The sequence below is a fragment of the Megalopta genalis genome, chromosome 6, assembly GCF_051020955.1.
Source record: "Megalopta genalis isolate 19385.01 chromosome 6, iyMegGena1_principal, whole genome shotgun sequence".
In the NCBI taxonomy this organism is placed as follows: domain Eukaryota; kingdom Metazoa; phylum Arthropoda; class Insecta; order Hymenoptera; family Halictidae; genus Megalopta; species Megalopta genalis.
This window is the reverse complement of record NC_135018.1, coordinates 8,894,678-8,917,521: the sequence shown is the minus strand read 5'-3', so window position 1 is coordinate 8,917,521 and position 22,844 is coordinate 8,894,678. Positions and strand designations below refer to the sequence as shown.

At 40.3% G+C, this 22,844-nt stretch overlaps 1 protein-coding gene and 1 long non-coding RNA gene across 11 annotated transcripts in view; both read left to right on the top strand.

Moving 5' to 3' along the window:
• The window catches only part of LOC117223835 (uncharacterized), a 76,089-nt gene that overhangs the window by 11,511 nt on the left and 41,734 nt on the right, over positions 1–22,844 (top strand). The window lies entirely within an intron of this gene.
• On the top strand, positions 2,665–4,080 carry LOC143259648 (uncharacterized). The gene is made up of 2 exons (XR_013033666.1): positions 2,665–2,790; positions 2,862–4,080. It is a non-coding gene; the product is annotated as an uncharacterized LOC143259648 (long non-coding RNA).

Here is a 22,844-nt window from a genome sequence, read left to right as displayed (position 1 = left end):
TTGTTAACTTTTAACCGAAACATTTTTTTCTCTCTCTCTCTCTCTCTCTCTCAGACTAGTGTAAATGCCTGAAAATTAGGATGAACACCCTAATACACACCGATCGCATCGATTTTCGTGGCATTTACACTAATCTGACAAAAAAAAATATGTCATATACTATACAATGAGACAAATTATATGGGTGTGTTCATTAATTAATTCGTAGTTCGGAACAACAGATTTCAATGTATCGTTCGGTTAACGACCGGTCCGAGGAGAAACTGCCGACGGCCACTGTCCGGCGAGCAAATCGATTTCTCGATCGCGTCGGCTATGACTATGCAACCGGGATGAGGATCTCGTGCGCAGAGCCGCAAAGGTTACCGAAACGTGTTCGTTTCGATAAAAATCACCGCGGATCCTTTCATATTCAGCTAGTCGTAAACGTAGGATCAAGACACGTGTCGGCGACTGCGATTCGAAAGTTTTGATCGTAAATAGAAGTAACAGGAATCGAATGTTACGCCAGTTGCATTTCTGTCGCGTGTTGCCCGTTGCTCAGGTGTTTCTCGCCCAAAGGGCATCCCACCGTCGTTGCAGGACCATTTCGAGGCGAACATAAGCGTATCGGTCATCGCTTAACTCATGTTCAAAATTCGAATATCTCGTCCTCCATTTCGTGTCTTTGAAAATTTTCATATTATTATTATTATTATTATTATTATTATTATTATTAATATTATTACTCTTTATTGGCGAGCTTTCTAAGCCCTTTAATAATACAGTTTAACAAACATTGATCGCTGTAAAATTTGAGACATATTTGTTTATTTGTTTATTTATTTATTAAATATCTACGGGGAGTTACCCATTTGTTATAAGATTACGAAAAAGGAGAAGTTACAGAGGTTCAGAATGACTTCATACAGAGTAAGAATACAAAAAAAGAGAAATAAGAATGAAAATAGAAATATTGTACGTAATGGATATAAAAGAATGAATGATCAGCACATAGAGTGCAGAAATACATAAAGTTCTAAGAGACGGCGGAGAAATATTTAAGAGATTTAGATATGGTTGCTTAGTTCGTTCGCGGTTGAAACGTTTGAATATTGGCGAACAATCAATTAGCGCCGTTTATTCGTGCTTTTAATTTGCCATATTTCTACCTCCGTCTTTGATGGCCGAACATATATCTCGAAGAGACAAATGTCTTCGCGTAGTTTACATTAATCGCATCCTTTCAACGATGGTGTCTTTCGCAAGATCCGCAGACATCCGTATCAATTCTCCCGCCGTTCTATTAAAATCCAATCATCGATCGGAATTGCCTCGAAAATGCCCACAGAAATAAAACCGTTGCTTTATTTTACGATCCGATCTACCGCATACACCGCTACGCTCCATATCGTTATTCCGTGGCATAATAATCGCAAACGCGGCTTTACCTGCGATCCTGTCCGCAAGTGTATCGTATTTTCAAGTGTCTCGATAGTAGATAGCAAAAAGAGTAGTAGTAGAGAGACGCGGAGAGAAACGAAAGAAAGGAAGAAGGAAAGAGACTGCAAGAGTGTACGCGTGGACCACGCCTAGTCGTGCGCCGTCGCGTCGCGCCGCGCCGCTCCGGTCTCTTGTCTATCGTAACAAACGTTGTAACGGGTGGCCGTAAATTTCATGCTTTCCCAGCTGCTACAGATATTTACCGGTGATCGACGACAGGCAGCTCGCGGTGGAATCCTAGTCGAGTGCGGGACAACGCTCGGCTGGAGTCTGGGGTTCAACCGGACACGATTATGCGGTTTCCTCGATCACCTCTATAAAAACGCAATGGAACGTCGGGAAACTTCGGATCGTGATTTCCCGATAGACTCGGAAAACTGCGCGGCATCGTTTACAGTTTTCTGGATACTGTCAAAATGACCGGTTTCGGATTGTTCGGTAGTGTTTATAATTTCTTTATTTTAAGCACACGTTAATCGAACGAACGGCGAACGGTCTAAATCAGAGGTGTCAAACTCAAAAGCTAACTTGAGCCAAATAAACAATGCTCAACTTTAGGTGGGCCGCAAAAAAAATCAATGTTCATAAAAACAAATATTTTTATTTTGACTAGTACATTGTAATAAACATATATAAAGTTAAATTATTGTTTACGTCCTGATACTTGACATCAAGAATGTTCATCTCGGGTCGCGAGTTTGACACCCCTGGTCTAAATATTAGGTTAGCCAATAAATCGTTGCGTTTTTCTGTATTGCCATCTATGGGGAAAAACAGGCAATGAGATTTATCGGCTAACCAAATAAATTCAGTCTCGTCATTCTTGTAAACGCGCGTCGTACCTGGTGCTTGCTCATTTAGATCTTCCGAGTTCTTGCAAGCCACGGCGAATTTTATAATTCCTTTCGCTCTACGGTAATCTCATTCCATGGGAACCAGAAATTACGTCCAGTTGCAAATAAGATAAGCCATTAGTCTGCAGTCTAAGTGACGCAACGGCTCGTCAAAAGCGTGTCGCAATCCTGCGCCGTCGCATCTTGAAATTAAGTGCTCGATCGTTCGAAAACCGATCGGAGGATCAAAGGTAGAGAGCGGACTGTAGACAGGCTTCAAGAAACGTCTGGGGCAAGTATTGGACTTTGGATTGCTCGTTGCCCGGTTCGAGAAGCAGAGTTACTCGGGAGCGTCGCGCGTCAAGTGGCTCTTCAGCGAACATCGAAACGAGTCGCGAAATATTAATGGTTCTTATGGTACACGGCGCTGCTGTGCCAGCCGCGACTGGTCAGTGCTCGAGCAGCGATGGAAAAGGTCGGCCGATCTCGTCGAAAGTTAATGCACATCATCCGTGATCCTCGATCTAAATTACACATCTATTACAGGCGTTGCTTCCCGTGTTACGGCATCTCGTATTCCTTGCTCAGCTTTTGCGTAAGCCGTAAGCCGTAAGCCGATCGCAACGCGAGAAGCAGAAGCGGCTGGATGGGGTCAGCGGTTTTCGTTTCGTCAACGACGATGCTGCTTCAATACCGTCGAACATCCGTTATCGTCGGCTCTCGATTGCTTGCGACACGCGCCCGAGTCTCTTATTCTACTTCTTCTTCTTCTTCTTCTCGATCTCCGGCCAGCAGACTGGATTTTGCAAAACCGAAAACAGTCCACGCTTCGCTTTCGTTTCCTACGTGTAGGAGAAAGGAATGGCTAATTTAACCTACCATTTAATTCTCGCAATTCGGAGCGGAAAAGTTGCATCTCGTAGACGTCTCCAGCAAAAACGGTAAATTCACATTAGCGTAGAGCAGCCTATTACTGCGCCCAGTTAGCAGCCCTCGGGAGTTTTCGCAACTAAATACAACTTACACATTTATGATGCACAAATGGATAGCTGAAATTTACAACGAAAATATTCAAACAATTTAAAGGCATGTATCTATTATAAAATATCGAATGAAAATGAGTAGAAAACAGTGAAAAATAGTGAAATATACAAAATAGTGAAAACGTTAAAAGAATTTAGATATATCGTTGCATTATTTTCAGCTTATTAAAGTGATTAAAGAACGAAATAAATGTCCAGATAGCTTCTATATCTTGTAATTAGTGCAGACAATTCTTATTTTGCATAAAAAACCCGCTATCTAATAATTACTGTTTTGTATTTCCATAGTCTTAATTCGTTTTACCAATACACAATTCACATTGATCTTCATTTGTTCAGTACTTTCGTAAGCTTTTTCATAAGTTTCACTGAATTCGCGAATTCAGTGTAAAAAAATTGAAGTAATTTCTCTGGTATTTTATGAACTTCCGCTTTTTATACATTTAACCTTTAGCGGTCGGAGCCATTTCAACTCGAAATTCGAAATACTTTTTCTAACCTGTAGCATTTCCATTTTATAGAACCCAGTGCATCTTATACGTATGAAATCGAATTTTTTGACGCATGCAACAACTACACATTTTACAGTTTTGCTAATACAAACAAATTTGATGATGTTAAAATTACTTCGAACATGATAATAACAATTTTCAATGGCGCCTTACAGTCGCCACTCGAGTTCAAAGGGTTAATTTTAACAAATAAATAATTTATTGAATTTATCTGAAAAGATGTTATACGTCTTATACGATAACTATAAAGTGAATTATGCTTGAAAATGAACAAAAAGCACAGTAATTGGCTACCCCCACAATAACTGGCTCCACTACTCTACTCGTGATATTTAATACAGTAAATTCTCCCTAATTGACCCTCAGCTTCGAAACAAAAATTTGGGTAGAGGAGGTACGATTATTCGAGCCTTGCGGCTCCTTTTATAGATTATCGAAAATCGGTAACTATAAAAACGAGCCGCCAACGCTTGAATAATCGTATCATCTCTGTAAAATTAGGGAGAATTTACTGCACTACTTAATACTATAATACCTAATAATGTGAAAGAAGATTGTTTTCCTGGGATCCCCGAACGAGCCGAATACATACACGGAAAACGCTTTGTTAGCAGCTGTCGGGAGTAATCGCGAGTCCTTGAATAATGAAAGTTAAACAATTAGGGGCACGCGCTTCGTAACGATGACTCGCGGCAAGCTAAATTACCGTTGCGTGCAAAATGTGCGAACTTTTGGTATCTTATGTCGTTGCGCAATTTCTCGATGTAAAGAATGTTGTTCTCTCGTGGATTTTAAAGGGACGTGTTCGCGTCTATGTTATTGTCGAGCGACCGCGTTGTATTCTCCGAACCTCCTCAAGGTTATCCCTCGGATAAACACGACGCAGCGCCTACAACCGGTCGACGGGCGACGCTTGACGGGCGACGATTGCGCAACAGAGAATCTCGGTTATTAATCTGGAACGGTTTTTGCGAGGCTAACGAAGCTTCGCAACATCCCGTTATTAGGCGTCTCGGCTAGATGCATATAATTAAGGTGGATATTACCAGCGCGCGTCTCGAGCAGCGATCCGTGGACGTCTGTGGATCGTCTTGCGGAATAAGGTGCACGGTGCAAGGTCGTCTACTCTTACCACCGGTACGCTGTCCTTATCGGTCTCATCAGGATACTCGTATCCGTGATCAATTACGCACGTTTCCCGGCGCGGAGAACGAAAATCTCGAGCACGTTAGGAATTTAGAATAAATGCTTATACGTATATAATTATATTATATATATATATTTATTATTATTATTATTTATATATATTATTTATTATTATTATTATATAATTATATACGTATAAGCATTTATTCTAAAAAATTATTCTAAATATAATATATAATAATATAATTTATAATATTATATATATTATATAATATATTATATATTATATTATTATATTATTTTATTTATAATATTATATATATATATATATATATATATATATATAATATTATAAATGCTTATACGTACAATACGTGCATTAGAATTTTCGAAGGCAAGGCAATTCCTAATTCTATTTGGAAATGAATCTCCGAAAGCTGAGCACCGGGAATACGCAAAGTGTGTCGGCGTCCAACGGATTTCGGTCTGCTCGGATCATTTATCTGACTAATTACCCGTCAACGAATTTTCTCTCTTATATAATCTGGTTCGTTGCGCAGTTGAAAAGGATTTGTTAATCCTCTGAAGTAAACGTAGTTTAGCTATCCGTGTTTTTTTTTGCGAGAGATGCGTTCTCCGACGGACCTGTTCGGTATGTGGAAAACTGGCTAAAGAAAGGTAATGATCGCCGCGTGAATTCCTCTTAGGTATAATATATTCGAGCGTGACAACGAGATATGTATCGGGTTTATCCATATAAAACTACATTAAACGAATGAGGCTGGTCGAACAATGTTGCCACGCAACGAGCTTATAATCTACCGTCACAATGCAAGTAAAACGCGATGCGTTTCTTGGCGGTTTATGTTGTATAATCTAAATAACCTAAATAACCTTGGCGTTGTTATCGCGCGCATACCGGTTGCATAAGATAATCGCAGTACGCATTCTTTTTTTATTCTGCTGCTGCTTTTGTACATTCTTGATAGAACGGATGAAGTAGGTTAGTGGGTGAGACACTTCGTTCGGGTGATTTTGCTTTATGAAAGATGTTTTGCAATCTTCATGCAATCGGGGAGGAATTATTATCAATTTTTCATTATTATTGTCATCACTGTTTCTATCCCCTTCCCGACTTTGCCACAATTGCAGGTGACAGTTGCAAAAGTACCTCGTATCTTCTACAAACGTACAACCTTCAGCGACCTCGATAGATTCGCCGTCTTTTACGTTTTTCATCCTTTTCATGAATTGAATATATTTTACGTTTTACTACGAACAATTTCAGTTCTTTTTCAGTTCTTCGAAATCGGAAGAAGAAAACGGTCGCGTGGAAGTTGCACAACTTTCGAACTACAATGTCTTTGGATATGCTAAAAGACCAAATATGGAAAGCGAGAGTGGACATTCTCTTTTGCGAAGTTGCTATTTCCGTACAGGTTGAACCGAATGTGTTCCGTTGCATTGACCCGGCGCGGCGCGGCGCGTTGCGTTACGTGCATTCCGCTTCATCGCTGTCGTTCAAGTGACTGCCATTAACGCGTCGAAGCGAGATATCCTGTGGTTAGATTTGCCGGTACGGTCACGCTTCCGATTGTCACCGGTCATTGTAAACAATTGCAAACAATCAGTCTTCCAACCGGACTTTCGCGCAATCTTCTATCTACAAATTGTGCATTTTCGAACAGAAAAAAGTGCAACGTCGATTTCCATTTGAACCAACTAGGGTAGCGGAGTCAGTTACTGTGTGCTAGCCAATTACCGTGCCTTTTGTTCATTTTCAAGCATAATTGACTTTATATTTATCGTATAACAAGTGTCAAAATGTTTTATTTACATTCAATTAATTAGTTGTTCGTTGAAATTAAGCAAATCAAAGACGGAAGTTCTTGAAATACCACAAGAATTATTTCAATTTATCGACGCCTTGTTTCAGACGTTAAAACGACATCTGGTTCGGGACGTCTTTAAGACTTAAAATGGACGTCCTCTGCTATCTGAGAAGCTTGTAAAGAAGCTTACGAAAATACTGAACGAATGAATATATCAGTACCTTGTAAAAAGAATCGCTCTAAATCGTCCTAACGATTCGATGCAACAACTTCCATTTCGCGGTAAAATTTGAAATATATCGAACAGGGTTTTCTGTTTAGTGTAGTCCACTGAAAATATGTATGTTCGAAAGATGAACATTATCTCCCGGAGTCGGGCATTTTCTCATGAAATCGGCTGGCCTGCATCGGTTGCACGGCGCTCGTTTGGCGGCTATCAACCATCAACGCGGTCGATCGTAAATCATAAGACGATTTGTCTGACGTGATGCGCGATGCGTTCGCCGGTCCTCCTTAGCCCGTGGAAGCGCATTTATATGCACCGGCGCGGGCACGGTTATTGGCCATACGGCCGTAACGGCGTGGCGAGTGTGTGCACTGTGCACTGCCGACCACGGTAGATATTTAAATAACATTTTATTTTTAATAAATAAATAACTACTGATTTAAATAAAAAATTATTCTAGCATTTTTATTTTCGTAATATATATTTACTAAATAATAAAAATTTTATCCTAAACTGAAACTTTTTTTTTAAATCTTAAATATGATTATTTTTATTTAAAATATTATTTTAATAATTTTTGGCCCTATTAGAAAATTATTTAAATAACATTTTATTCTTAATAATTAAATACTGATTTAAATAAAAAATTATTCGAGCATTTTTATTTTCATAATATATTTACTAAATAATAATAATTTTACTCTAAACTTTTTTTAAGAATCGCCGATGGACGCGCGGGCACCTTGCACAAGCCCGCGCATAAACGTAATCTAAATCAGGTTTTCCATCGGAGAAAGCGCCTCTTCTGCATCGTTTACTTCAACGGACTTCCTGAAATTCGCGTTGCCTAGGGTTTCTTTTTCTTTATTAACTTCGATCTCCGCTCTACCGTTACCGCCTCTATCGTCGTTGACAGCCGCCAATTTCGTTGCTAGATGTACAATTAGTTCCATACATCCTCCGCGTCGCATCGCGTCACGTCGCGTCACGTCGGTGTGCACTTATCGTTCTTCCACGCTTCGTTACATTCGATTTCTGTAACGAGAATAATTATTCGAATTATCCTCCGAACCTTTACCGCGAGCGAGTCACAAATCCGCGAAAGCATCTCGTCTAAGTATTGTTCAGAATGATTCATTCGTGAGTCGAATTTTGTGTCGTGCTCTCAAGAATATTAACATACTTTCCCGTGCTCCACACGGACGTCGAGGAAAGTGCACGAAGCACCATTATACAGATCATTTTGTAAATACATCCTTTTTCATGGTTATTTTCATATTACGCGTGTCCAACGAGGAAAGCCGCGTAATCATTATCTCGACCATCTCCTGTTTTATTAATCCGGGGTGCGTCGTAACTGGGAAAAGTATTTTCATTGTAAAAAAGATAATCGTTCTTCCGCGTTCCTGCGTAACCTCGCAAGGATCACGCAACAAAGCTTAGACAAAACGTATGTAAAAGCTTCGGACAACCATCGCCGTTACGTCGAATTTCACGCAGACAGTTGTATCCTATTTCAATGTGTGCAGGCTTGAATCTCATCGATCGTTTGCACTGATTTAAGCCGACTATATTGCGTGTAATTTCTTTTTCCACCGCATTCCACGTTATTCCGATTGTATTTCGACGCCCGTGCCAATCCGATTCGAGGGAAATCGTTACAATCCGCGGTTATGCCATCCTCCGATTTCCGGAGAATTTCTTTGTTTCGAATTTTCACTCGCGTCCTGCCGGATTTCTCCTACTTATCGAGAAGAGTTATTCGTGTGAACAAAGATCCGCGGAGAGAGTGTCTGCAAAATTATCGAAATTCTTCTCTCGGCCGATGCATAACCAAAATTTCGAGAGAAAGTCGGAATTTCTAGAAAGTCTCTTAAATAAAATCAGTCGAATAAATTTCTCGACGTTGTAATATATAATAATTAGGCAGCTGATTTTATGGATTTGTCGTAAAAAAATGACTGTGTGCGTTGCAAAGCTGCGTGGAGAGATTGAAAGAGGAAAAACATTTGCATCTACCTTACGTTTCTTGCAATTAATTTGGATAATTTTTATTTTGCACGAAGATCCACGGTCTGATAATAATTGATTTTCTGTTCACGGAAGGGTCCGAGCGATCATGCTCGCGCGATTCGCGTAGCATACGCGCCGATAGAGGACGCGCGACGAAGGGTTCCTTTCTTGCCCGAGGCGGCGTAGAAAGTTGACGCGCTCGGTTTTGCGGTTCGAAATTGTCTTAAAGGTCGCCGCCATCTCGATCGCAGGCGATTAAATGTGCGCGCGAGACACAGTCGCATACACTGTGGAGCACAAATGTAGAGCTATTCAAAGTTTCCAGATTGTAGGACTTTCGAAAAATAATTCTGAGTTGCCTTTTTACCGTCCACATATGCGCATACAGGGTGTCCCAAAAATGTCTCGCAATCCGAGAATGGGAGGTTCCTGAGGTAATTTGAAGTAAGTTTGTCCTTGACGAAAATGCAATCCACGGCTTTGTTTACGAGTTATTAACGAAAAAGAGTGACCAATGAGAGTTGAGATATGCTAGCGCGAGGCGGCCGAGCCAATGAGCGGAACTGGGCTTGGTGCGCTCATTGGCTCGGACGCCAAGCGCTGGGCGAGCTCGCCTCTCATTGGTCAGTGTTTTTCGTTAATAATTCGTAAACGAAGCCACGGGTTGCATTTTCGCTAAGGAAAAACTTACTTCAAATGATCCCAGGAACTTTTCATTTCCGGTTTGCGAGACATTTTTGGGACACCCTGTATATCGAAATGAAAGCGAGAAACGTGCCGGTATCGGCACCTTAGATTTCTTTCGCAACTACGTTGATTGACACTTCCTCTTTCTTTATCGTTTTCCTAGTAGAACGAGATCATTTTTGTTTCTCGTATCTTCGTTTACTTTCGTTCCTAAATTGTCGCGTCGGAAGAATCAATTTTTGAATGAATTGACGCAAATGCAAAACATGCAAATCTTGTTTCGATTTCGAAGAAATATGCATATTTAATGGATTATAATATAAAATCTTCATCGCGAGTATGACTCGTTGTTGTAGCGCAAAATGGTCACACACTTTGGAGTTTCTGCTGTCGTATTTTTGCTGAAAAAGATTTCCCTTGGTTTATGCAACGCCACGTGGCGGCGGCTACGTTCGTGAAAAAGATTAAGCATGTGAATTAAATCAACTAAATCATTGTATACATTATATGTATTCTGTTTTTAAGGGGTATTCACACATTCAATTTTGTTATATATTTGAATGAAAACGTTACGTAGTTGTTATCAAGATCTTATTGTTAGCATTGAAAATATTGAATACCTTCTAAAAAGTGAACTTTTTCAAACTCCACTGGTTTTCTCCAGCATAAATAATAATTAATGTTACCGAAGCATCGATTATCGCGTACAGCGAGTCTGCCCCTAATCGCAATCGTTCGTCGGAAAAACGATCTACATTCCTTGATCCGGGGCCAATCAGAGCCATCGTAGTCGAAGATGAAGCTTTAACGACTTTCACATGAAAGGACAACACGGCCCGTGCACCAAGAGAAACTATTTAGTTTAGAAACTTAGGCGGAGAGTGCAGGAAAGTAGAACAAGCGTAACATAAGTACCGGAGGGCTTCGACTCTTGATCTACATTTATTATGCGTGTCATTGTGACCGTCAATTGCACATTGCGTGCGCCGCGTTGTTAGCCGGATGACTGTCCGGAACATGTTTAGCGATCCTGCAGGTTGTTTGCGATTCCTGCGGCCGGAATCGGCGTTGCATAAATGTCGACGCAGCCCCAAGTTCGAAGACCTCGATAGCTCGATAGCGCCGGTATCTTCGGCTCGCTTAATTCCCAACGGTTTCTCTTCCATCCTTGCGTAAGGTTTTAATTCACTCTTGCCTAGGAGAAATTGGCCCTCTCGAATTTCTCGGTGTCGCCGCTTCCGTTTCGAAGCGGAGCCTCTTACGGAAGAAAGTTCTCGTGCAAACATTACATTGTGCTTCGAACTACGCGAAAAGATGTTAACTTCTCGAGAGCATCTATTTCATTATGTACGCATAAAACGGTTCAACGCGTTCGCTATGATTATAGGATAGAGGAGCCAATTACTGTGCCCTGCTAGCAGTCTGCAGGAGTTTCCAAACGCAACTTTAGCAATTTAAATGGCATTTCTTAGGGACTTAACCCCGCGCCGTACCATCTTCATCGCAGATACGATGATATTACGACTTCTTCGATTCTAATTATTTCTCGGAAGAAAAAGAAGATTTACATATACTGTGTGCCTACTCTTACTCGAACGCTTAAATATTGATGATAAAAGAACAGAATTGTTTTCCGAATTCAATGAACGGTAAGCATTCATACTCGGCAGGTTATATTACTGGAAATCCCCATGTCGATAGAAATTCTCCCGTGATACAAGTATCAAATCTCCTTTGAATATTAGGAGAAAGGAAAAGAGAGAAAGTTCTGGAGCCAGTTACTGTGTGTTACTGTGATTTGCAAAAATCAGTTATTGTGTTCCCTCCCTGAATAATCGTGCCTCAATAATCGTGCACAATAAAATTTTAATACCTAATATACTTTCACCAATTTTATACTGTACAAAAAAATGTAATGTAATATTAAGTCATTTAAAAGACACACATTAGAGACGCCTGCTTTAACAAAATGTTATATTTACATTTCTTCCCTTTAAAAATCTGCCAGAGATGATTTGAGATTTGAGATTGTGCGTACAACAAATAAACTACTGAAATTGAAACTAAAAAACAAAAATTCAAATAATCAGTCACTGTCCTGTTTTTCCATAATCTTAACACGTTTTACCAATACAATTAACATCGTGACATCTTACCTAAAACGATTTATTTATTTGTATATCTTCGATCGTTCAGTATTTTCTTAAGCTCTTTCAAAAGTTTCACAGAAAATTTCGCGAATTCGGTATCAAAGAGATTGAAATAATTCTTGTGATATTTTAAGAACCTCCGTCTTTGACATGTCTTTGAAGATAAACAAAGGGCACAGCAATCAGCTACCTCAAAATTTTGTGGAAGAAAAATTGTAATTGCACCGTTTGCTCCGTTTAAAATTGTAATTGCACAGATATTACGGGAATGCGATGCTTTCCTTCGATGTTAATTTCATCGCGTTTCAGAAGAGTTGCGGCATAATGGACAAAATATAATTGACATCGATCTTTTTAATCGAAAGATGCCAGTGTAAAATTGATTCGGGGCTGATAAAATGCCCGAAATATACTTTATGTGGCACACCCAAAGCCAGTTTTCGCGTGACCGCGAAACGGCTAACAACAGCCGCCGAAAATATTTCGTTGCGAAACACAGATTGCAAGGGAACCGGTGTGAAAGGATCTTGTAGATCGTCTTGCCGGGCCAACGAGGACCACACCTCGAGTATCTTGAACCTGTTTTTTTTTCCTTGTCGCTCGTGGCCTATGAAACGTCGTCGGTCACGCAATGCATGTCGATAAGAAACTGAAATTTTGGCGAACGACTTTGCATAATCCGACCATAGTTTATATCGGAGAGTTTACGACATCCAGTCCGTTCTCGATTTGTATGTATCTTCTGGCTGTCGCGACACGTTGCCCAAGTTGTTGCGACTCGATTTTGGAAGGCCTCTGGTGATCGGAAACGAGTTCTCTCTTAATTGAGGGCGCGGGTCTTCGATCGATGTTACATCACGTTACTTGTCGACCGAAAACGATTTCGCTAACCAAAGGAAATTGGGCCGGACAGAAACGATTCGACGATAGATCATAATTATTCGACGATACTTAATCTCTTGGGCGCATCCAGCATACGCGAGCTAGCAACAGCAACGATTGCATATCAATCGAAACGTTCCGAACGTTTCTTTCGTAGAATCGGGAATTGCATCCCGCGGAGCGATGGAACTGGGTCACCGGGGTCCCTAGAATTCACCCGACGATCCGCTCGATCGTTACGATCGAGGATCCGTAATTCCCCACGCCGTTGTCGGTACCCTGGTTAAGCGAAACCGCGATGCCACGGATCACGGAGTCAAACGACACGGAAAATTGTTAATAATCCGATGAATTATTCAGGGTGTTCGATCGGTGCTTGCGGCGGAAATCGGGATCGCGATCGGGATCAGCGATGATCGGTCATCCAGCGAGCTGTTTCGCAGTCGCGGTCGGAGGATAATCGGCCGCGGATTCAGCGATGTCGGAAGTCGTGGTAAAGGTACTTACGTCGCGAATTCAGAAGTAGGAACCCTGTCGAAATCCAAGGACGGTACGGCGTGGCTGCGCGTCGAGTGCCGACGAGGTAGCGAAGCTGTCCACCTTCGAAAACAACCTCTCACCGTTGTCAGCGTCGAAACACGCTTCTTCGATAATTCGCGGACTACATTTGGTAATCGCATCTCCTGCGGTACGAGTGCATACGCATGGTCGGTTCGGTAATCTCCGCTGCCTATGCAATTCGGTTTGGTAACCGCGAATAGACGTGTGGTCGTAAATTTTCGATGTAAACAGAACCAATTTGTCTCTACTGCCAACTATTCGTTTATACGAGTATAATCGGTACGCGAGTATTATACTATTTTACTATATCAGTAATTACTATACTATATACGAGTAAATATACGTGGTACGACTAACTTGCTTCTACATTTTTTGATCTAACGCTTTTCGATTTCTTAAAAAGTGTACATTTCGTTCCTTTCGTATATCGGCGGTGTTGAAAGGTTATTTAATAAACCTTGATATTTATGAACGAGGCATTCTAATAAAGTAGACTAATATTAGCGTAATTGCATTATTAAATTATTAAATGTCTTCGGTTGTAATTCAATATTAAAGGTACATACATTAAAAGATTCTTTTTTCTCTATTATTTAGTTTAGCGTAGCTTGCATGTTATTTGGATTAACACGATCTTCTTTTTAGGTGACATATTCGAACTGAACAAAATCAAGAAATATATTCGAAATAAGAATTTAGGATATAAAATAAGTATGTAATTAGTTGTGTATTTATTTATTCAATATACACGGGTGGTTATAGTTATAAAATTATTAGTTATATTAGTTATAAAATTATAACCATTAATCATAACCCATTAGTTATAAAATTACAAAAAGAGTGGACGGTTATGAAAAGGATGTTCCATTCGTAACGATTAGTTGCGTCACTTCCATTTTAACAAGTAAATTGAAAATCTAACCAATAATTGGATTAATATTATTAGGGAAAAGCAGTGCATTTTATTGTTTCTCCGGATGAAATGAAATAGAAATTAATTACTGTCGTAGTGACGGTAATTCGGTCTAATATGATAGCGAGGTGAAGCTTAAGGGGTTGGAGAAGATACACTTTAAGCTATTTTTTTTACAACGAAGTCACTAAATTGTAGAATTTTTCACAGTATTTTGGACGATTCCACGAAGAATCTACGTAAAACTGTTCAGCATGAAAAGTCGATCCTGTAAGAAGCTACGACGCTTTCTCGATAAACGAAGTTGGCTCCGTGTAGAGATCGCGTCTAAAATAAAAAGACTGTAAGAATGGAAAGTCTTGCATTATAGACGGAACTAGCAATTCCGTGTAGTGCAATTTTATCTGGCACGTTCAAATCAAGATCCATCTCCCCCTGGTTATCGTAGTGTGTCGAAACATCGTGTCGGGTCAATTACAGTTGCCATTTCGTGTTGAGGAATTGTTACACATTGTGTTGCATGCTCGTAATCACAGGAGATGCGCCCGAAATTAGCGCCGGCGATGGTCCGTTCGAGGATTCCCTCGGCTGGCAACGATTCCAGCCCGCGTCTTCCAATTACGCGGATAAACAGCCGATTTGTAATTACACGGGAAAGACAGGAGTGTGCCGCAACGATCTTTATTCTTGCGTGTTTCCATTCGGATCCGTGGAAACCCATTCGTTACCCCATCGAACTTTCCAACCCTGTATGAAACGCGTAGCGAGGCTAATTTATACAACATTCGCGAAATTGTTTGTCGTTCGACAACTTTTCTCGGGTCTAATGACAAGAGAGAAGCCAGCCACGAATAATGACGGAATATTATCCAATTTTCTGATAGGTTCGTTCGGTAATGATGGCTCGAGTGGCTCGAGTGTCTATAATTCCGTTTAACCAGCGTTCACCGTTCGTTGGTACATCCTCGCTATTTTACGATGATAATTACGTCAACTCTAATATTTACTTCGAAAAATATCACACTTCGATTTCCCGCTATTATGACGTGAATTCTATAGGTTACAGAAATGATTATCCCTCGGCACATCTCGGTTCATCTCGCGTGCGAGTCGTCACCAACGTAATGTGTGTCGTAGTAGATAGGATACAGGGTAGTGGTGCCAGTTACTGTGGGGTAACCAACTACTGTGACTTTTATTTATTTTCAAGCATGATTAACTTTACGTTTATCGTACAGGACGTATCTAATTCCTTTATATAAGTTCAATTTGTTAAAATTAGACATGTCAAAGACGGAGGTTCTTAAAATATCGCGAAAATTGTTGAAAAATTTCTTCAGAAATGTCTACAGAATCCGATCCTGGGTAGAGTTTTCGTGCCGAACAAAAAACTTTTCGTAAAAATACAAAAATATTGCGCAGAAACTGTTCACGTCGACACTTTTTTCAACTTTGACATCAATTCATTGCTATTTAGGACCAAAAACAATTAATAAATTGCATGCCATTATATTCGGGAAACTCTCCTCTATCTTTTAACACCAATTAGAACTTTCTAACGTTTTTGTACTTTCCATGCAATACCTCATTTTTGTCGAAAATTTTGGATTTTTACAAAAGTTCGTTTATTTAAAAAACTGAGGGTGATGGAGCCATTCGGTTTTCGGATTCTTGTTCAGGGAGTGAAGCTCTACAAGAATTTCATAGTGGCTATAGCAACCCAAAAATCGTGTCGGACAGTGTAATCGAAGGAGCGCTGTTGCGCTCTTCGGCGCTTTTCGATCCTGTTTTTCTTCAGAACCATCTGGTACGCAAACGGTTAACGACCAGAGAACGGAATTTTACTTCGACCTAAAAAAAGAAACGGAATAACATTCATAGTTAACAGGTTATTATTAGGAATCACTAGTCGCGAGTCAGACTCGTCAAAGCACGTTGAACTAAAGTTGTGTTTAGCAGCGAAAACTCCTGAAGGCTGCCAACAGAGAGCCCACGGTGATTGGCTCCTCTACCCTAGTCCTTCGAACAATTTCCCGAGAAGGTCGGCGCGGTGTCTTTCACTTGTCTCGCCGCAAGGGTAGAGTCGCAGAAGCGTGCAGAATTTTCGTATCCCGACCTTGGGCGTCGAATAAACGCTTCTGTGTTTCGGGATCGGGATCGGTATCGAGGTGAATGCAACGCGAACGAACACGCTCTGCAGCATGGCCACGCGATAAGTTCTCGGCGAAACCGATGGTTCCGATAACAATCAAGGTATTGGGTTAACCTTTCACTGTTGCCAGCCAGATGCATGCAGCGCGCAGATCCGAACCGAACAAACGCTGCCAAATACAGAAAACCGTGTATCGCAGTGCGCGCACGTTTCAAAACGCGATTGCTGCGTGGATGGACCGATCATCGTTTCCCGACATTATTCATTGGTCGCTTCCTTTATTTTTCGACTGACCGCACCGCGCGCAGTTGCAACGCGCAACATTCCTTTTGTCGTATCGTACAGAATCTTTCAATTCTCCGTGTCGCTTCTCAGTATTTTTTCCAATTGGTTTTTTCTCCCTCGTTCGTTTAATCCTGGCGGCACCAGTGCTTCTAACGGCTACAAGGATTAGTATTTTCTCTCGACCGTAATAATTTAAACAAATTTCTAACTAGGTTTTGAAATTCATTTTTGTTGCGATATATTTGAACAAACTGAACGTAATCAGGTTTTTTAAAGCGTAAATAAGACTTCGTTATTGCGGGAACTTTTCGGTTTGATACTCGGCACTTAACGCGTCAAATATTGATCAGAACAGAACAGAATTTGAGGTCATTGATATTAATCTCCGTCACTGGTCGGACTATAACAAAGCTATGTTTTATTTAAAATATTGCAAAATTTTAACATTTTAAAATATTTAAAAATATTACAAAGACTACTGAGAACATTTTTAAGTAATCAAAACAATTTCAAACAATATTTAAACATTTTAATATATTTAAAAATATTACAAGGACTACTAAGAAAATTTGTAAGTAATCGAAACAATTTCAAACAATATTTAAACATTTTTAAATATATAAAAATATTACAAGGACTGCTAAGAAAATTTTTAAGTAATCAAAACAATTTCAAACAATATTTAAACATTTTTAAATATATAAAAATATTTCAAGGACTGCTAAGAAAATTTTTAAGTAATCAAAACAATTTCAAACAATATTTAAACATTTTTAAATATATAAAAATATTACAAGGACTGCTAAGAAAATTTTTAAGTAATCGAAACAATCTCAAACAGTATTTAAACATTTTTAAATATTTAAAAATATTACAAGGACTGCTAAGAAAATTTGTAAGTAATCAAAACGATTTCTAACGACAGTATTTTAAGAAGACCTTCTAAGGATAATATTGAGTAAACAGAGTCTCATAGAATACATAATTATCCGATATAATAAAATAAATAATTATCCGAAGTATAATATAAGTATAAATAATTGTACGAAGTAGTAATGCTAACGAAGGGAGAAAAGTGCAACGAGCAGTGAAGCGACTCGTGTTCGAAGATGGACGTTTCCTATGGATTCGTCGCATACGGGGAAATTCATAGCAACAGTTTCGAAGAGAACGTGTCTCTCGTGGCGCGGCCACTCGTCCGCCGTTCGCGGAAAGAAAATCATTCTCCACGGTCGATCGTGGTAATCGATGGTTCTATCGCAGCTTCCCACGATGCCGTCTCGTTACCGGTCCCTGGCAACGAAAAATCTCTCGGCTCGATGCAGTGCTTTCGAGCCGTTCCGCTCGATGTCGAGCGAACCGGACAAAACTCTCGCAAAAAATCAGAGTTGGCCGCTCTTGGGAAACCATGGTCGCCGGGCAGCGCCGAGCCGAGCCGCGGAGACGACAACTTATTTTCCAGCGGTATTCGTTCGGTAGTTAGCTTGGCCAAGCTCCAGTGTGCTTATGGCCGCGCGTTCGACTTCGGCTGCATGGTTGACTAGGTAACGTGACGTGAAACACCGACTTTTACTTTCAGCGTCGATTCTACGTGTGTCTTTAAGGCAGATAAGGATAAAGGAGAACTGGAACGGCGGACCGTGCCGAGGAAATCGAGCCTTTCGGCTAATTTGTACAATTCCCCCGATGAATACGTTCCTTCTGATCCACTCTTCGCCTAACAATTTCGCCTACCAGCGAAACTTCTCTTATTCGTTGGCTGCGATCGAGCCCAGAGATTCGACCATCGATCATCGACGGGTTATATTTGTTGGTGTACAGTGACGACCATATACTTGGGTACACTTAAAAGGAAAATGGAATTACTGTTTTAAACCTGGACTATAAATGACTTGAATTTCTTTTTATAGTAGGTGGTAGATGGACCAGTTTATTAGGCAATGGCTACTTTTTTGAATTTTGATAGTAGTTGGAGTGACAAAAAAAAGGATAAAAAAACTTATGCTTTTTAATTTTTTTATCTGAAGCTGTAATGACAGTTTTTTGTTTCCACATCGGATATTTTATTTTACACTGAATTACATTGTAATTCAATTAAAAGTAATTCAATTACACTGTAATTCAATTAAAAGTAATTCAATCATGCTGTAATTCAATTAAAAGTAATTCAATCACACTGTAATTCAATTAAAAGTAATTCAATCACACTGTAATTCAATTAAAAGTAATTCAATCACACTGTAATTCAATTAAAAGTAATTCAATCACACTGTAATTCAATTAAAAGTAATTCAATCACACTGTAATTCAATTGAAAGTAATTCAATCAGATTGTAATTCAATAAGCACAACTCTGTTGTATAGTAATTTTTCCGGACGAACAACATCGTTACTTTCATATTCATTTCGCTTGTCGAACGTAAATCCGCACGGCGCAATTTCCACTAAAATCTAACGAACATAAATAAATTGAGAATGATTTGATTAGAATTAACAGGTTACGTTCTATCCTCGCGTAATCGAGCCGACGACGCGTCGCCCGCCGCCGTTCACGCAACTGTCCTCGAAGCCGCATCGTTCGTCTTGAAAATTTCCATCGGATGAATCTCGTTGATAACGTTGAATGTTCATTTGCAATTGAGACGCGCGCGCGCGCGCGCGTTCACCCGAACGATTCGCGTTCAAACGAAAATGAAACCAGCACGAATTTCGGACGTTGCTCCGATGGAATCGTGAGAAAGTAGCGTTGATGTTGTTTTGCGAGTGCACAAGGATATCAATTTGCAGTGCTTTGTTTTATACGGCCGATTATACAGTGTGTCGCTGGTTTAGTTTGCTCGACTCCGTCAAAGTTCGTTCGTGCTCGATGGCGGCGCAGGCTCGATCGAAGGATCTCCTCTAGCGGCAAAGTTAATTGCTTTCAGCGTCGTCGGTAAATGAAGTTCTGGACGTGCGAGTGGTTACCTGACGCTTATCTCCGGATACGTTGCTAATCTCTGTTTCCGTTGGTGTTGGTGGTATTAGTTTGTTATACAACCGTTCTTTAATAACGGCACCGTGGTTTCTCTTTCCGCTATAGCGCGAGTCGCACGATATATTCGGCTCGATTCGTAAACAGCTGAATTCGCGCGTAGCTCTAATTTTCTTCGGATTAAGGACAAAGCGAAAACAATGAAAAGTTACCACGGCGTACGAACGTATTGTTAACCACTTCCAAGCATTCGTTACCGTTTGTTTAAGCTATTGAAAGTGCAATAAGTGACAAAAGTCCCGGGCACACCGACGATTCGGTCGAAGTTCTCGGTAGCGTTGGCAAACGTGCTGGAAAATTATAGTGACCGTCAGCATCTGGAAAATTATGCTCAACTACTCGGAACTGCGCTACGCGAGTTCTTGCCCCGTGAAAGTTTCGCTTTTTTCAGAAGCAACTGTATTTTCGGCATGCCGGAGTGTTGCAATCTTCGCGATCGGTTGCCCTTCTTGCCACAATTCATAACCGCATACGATTCCAACGAGAATTAGCATCGTTATGCTTCTGGGGATCGCTGAATTCAAATCTGTGGTCATAATTTCAAAATTGTTAAAGCATTTTTTTTTTAAGTTAATTGCTCTAACGAGTAATATTTTTCTGATCTTCGTTACGAATGATGTTCGAACGTAACATTCGAAAATTGATACGCTCGATTTCATTAAATTTCTTCGAAACTTATAGACGTCGACTTCGTGCAATAACACATTTTCTAATTTTTTAAATAATATGTTTATTATTCATTAAAATAAAGTGTTTCATTTTATATCTCAAGTTTTTGATCGCAACGAAAAAGGGAAAAGTAATTCGACATTGTGGATTGACACCGACGACTTAATATTTGAATACTTTCTTCAAATTTCTGCAAACTTGTCTCGCTGTGAAGCCGCGTGAAAAAAACAACTACATATTTCTCTAAGTTTTCTTCGAAACACGAATAAAATTTTGTTTCGTCAAAGCGCAGAGTTTACAATTGTAACATGCGTTTAAAGCAAAAACTGTTTTAAAATTAAATTTTTTAGATCTAGAATTTTTAGATTTAGAATTTTCTAAATCTTCGTATTTTTAGTTTTTATTTTTGTAATTTTATAAGTAATGGGTAACTTCCAGTATTATATTCGGTAAATAAATAAATACGTTTTGGCCAGCTCGTCGGCGAGAACGACATTTGTGCATCGCGTCGGACGTTGTCCTGAACTACATTTCATTATTTCTACGGTAAAAATATCCTCGGGAGGCAATCATCGATTAAAGAGTAATTAAACTTTCATGAAATCGAACGGCGAGGGCGAAAGCAAGGTAAACGCTTTCCAGGGCACCGCACCGACCGGGAGAAATTTCGCCTCGGGTTTGTAAATGATGCAAGTTTCCGTAACAACTGCGATCAGGACGAATCTATAAATTAATTTGGCCGGCCTTTCGACAGGATCATTGACTACCGATTAGCTAAATCGCGAAGCCATTTGAATACTCTTTATCGCCGCCGGACACGGAAAGAAAATGATTTCGGATGACTATGAACCGGCTATCCTCGTCTATTCGTAGAATATTTTGATTCCATGCTAATAACAAGCTTCGCCAACAATAATCGACCAGCGTCTACCTCTAATTTCGATCGATCGATGGCATCCTCGGACGATACGTAACTGCCACGGAAATTAATTCCTCCAATTTCTTTCTCATTTGATAATCGCTTCCAGACAGTTCGACGCTTCGTTCCTACGATCAAGATCGAGGGAAAGTCGAACACGTCTTTTTGCGGCGCACGCGATCTATGCTTCCTGCGATACGAAATCCACGAGACGCGATCGTTTTCTCGTTCTCTTTGATCGACGCGAGGCGCAACGCCCGACCGTGTAATCATCTGCTAGCTCGTTCGAAACCCTTCATCCACCGATGTCGAAGATGCCCGAATATAATCCGTGCGACGAGTATGGTTGCGCTGTTCCTCTCTGGCAGAGATCATCCGTACGTTTTCTGTAGACGCCAGACGCTCGGGAGTTGTTACGCGACGCAACTTTCTTCGCGGAGAACCCTTCGTTCTTGCTCCAATTACATTCGATTAACGGCTGATTGGGGTTCGACGCTAATGTCGCAGGTGTTTTTCAAACGATGGTGTCTCGGATGTCTCCGTAACGAGCCGCTTGCGAGAGGAATATCGATTGCTCTCGCGCAACAGAGATCCCTTTACCCGAGTAATCGTCGCGTTACCGTCGCATTATGGAAGTAGGTAACGAGAATTGTTGCGTTCGGATGCATCTTAAGTTGTGCCCCTTGCATTAATTAACCTGTGGACGGGCTGCCGTGCCGCAGCCGCCGCACAGTGGGACAAATGGGCAATCTAGGTGGCAAAAAGTCACGTCAGGAAATAAATATGTCTTCTATTTATTCTTGTTCCAGAATGTTTACCGAAGCTAATAATACCCGTGATAATATATTTGGTAACCATACAAGCATAGAAATCGATGTACAAAAACTTGGAATCGTAACATCACGAAGTGATACATTCGTTTGTGTTAGGAAGAACGTTATATGAGAACAACTAGTAATTGTTTTTCAACCTGTTATCGATTATGAAGTATATTGTGCGGGAGCAGACGTTTCGAAATCAGTATAAAAATTTGTTTATCGATGCGTTTTACAAGAAGTTCTAGAGGCTTGTATAAATTGAATTTATTGTGCCGTGTTTAGTTCACTTTAGAAGCGAAGAACTAAATAATACCAGGAGATACCGCCTTCAAATGTATACGACGTGAAGTTTAAACTATGTAGAACAGATTTTTCGAAAATTTCACTGCTAACATCTGCTAATCTGCTTGTCGCATCATTTTTAAGTTCTTCCGAGACCTTCGAGCCGTGCCGCCTCAATGCAAGGAACGATCGTTCGAGACGGGTCATACTTGTACATCAATATATTTGTCGCTAGTTGATCTGCCATCTTTTGTTTACTGCAGTTTTCGAATACAGAAGTAATTGGATTAGTCGGTCTTCGGACACTGAAATCACTGTGTCACCAATTTGCTCTTCATCAATAAGGATGTTGTCAGAATATGCTAAAGAGACCTTCAATAAAGAGGCGATGCGTGGATTGCAAACACT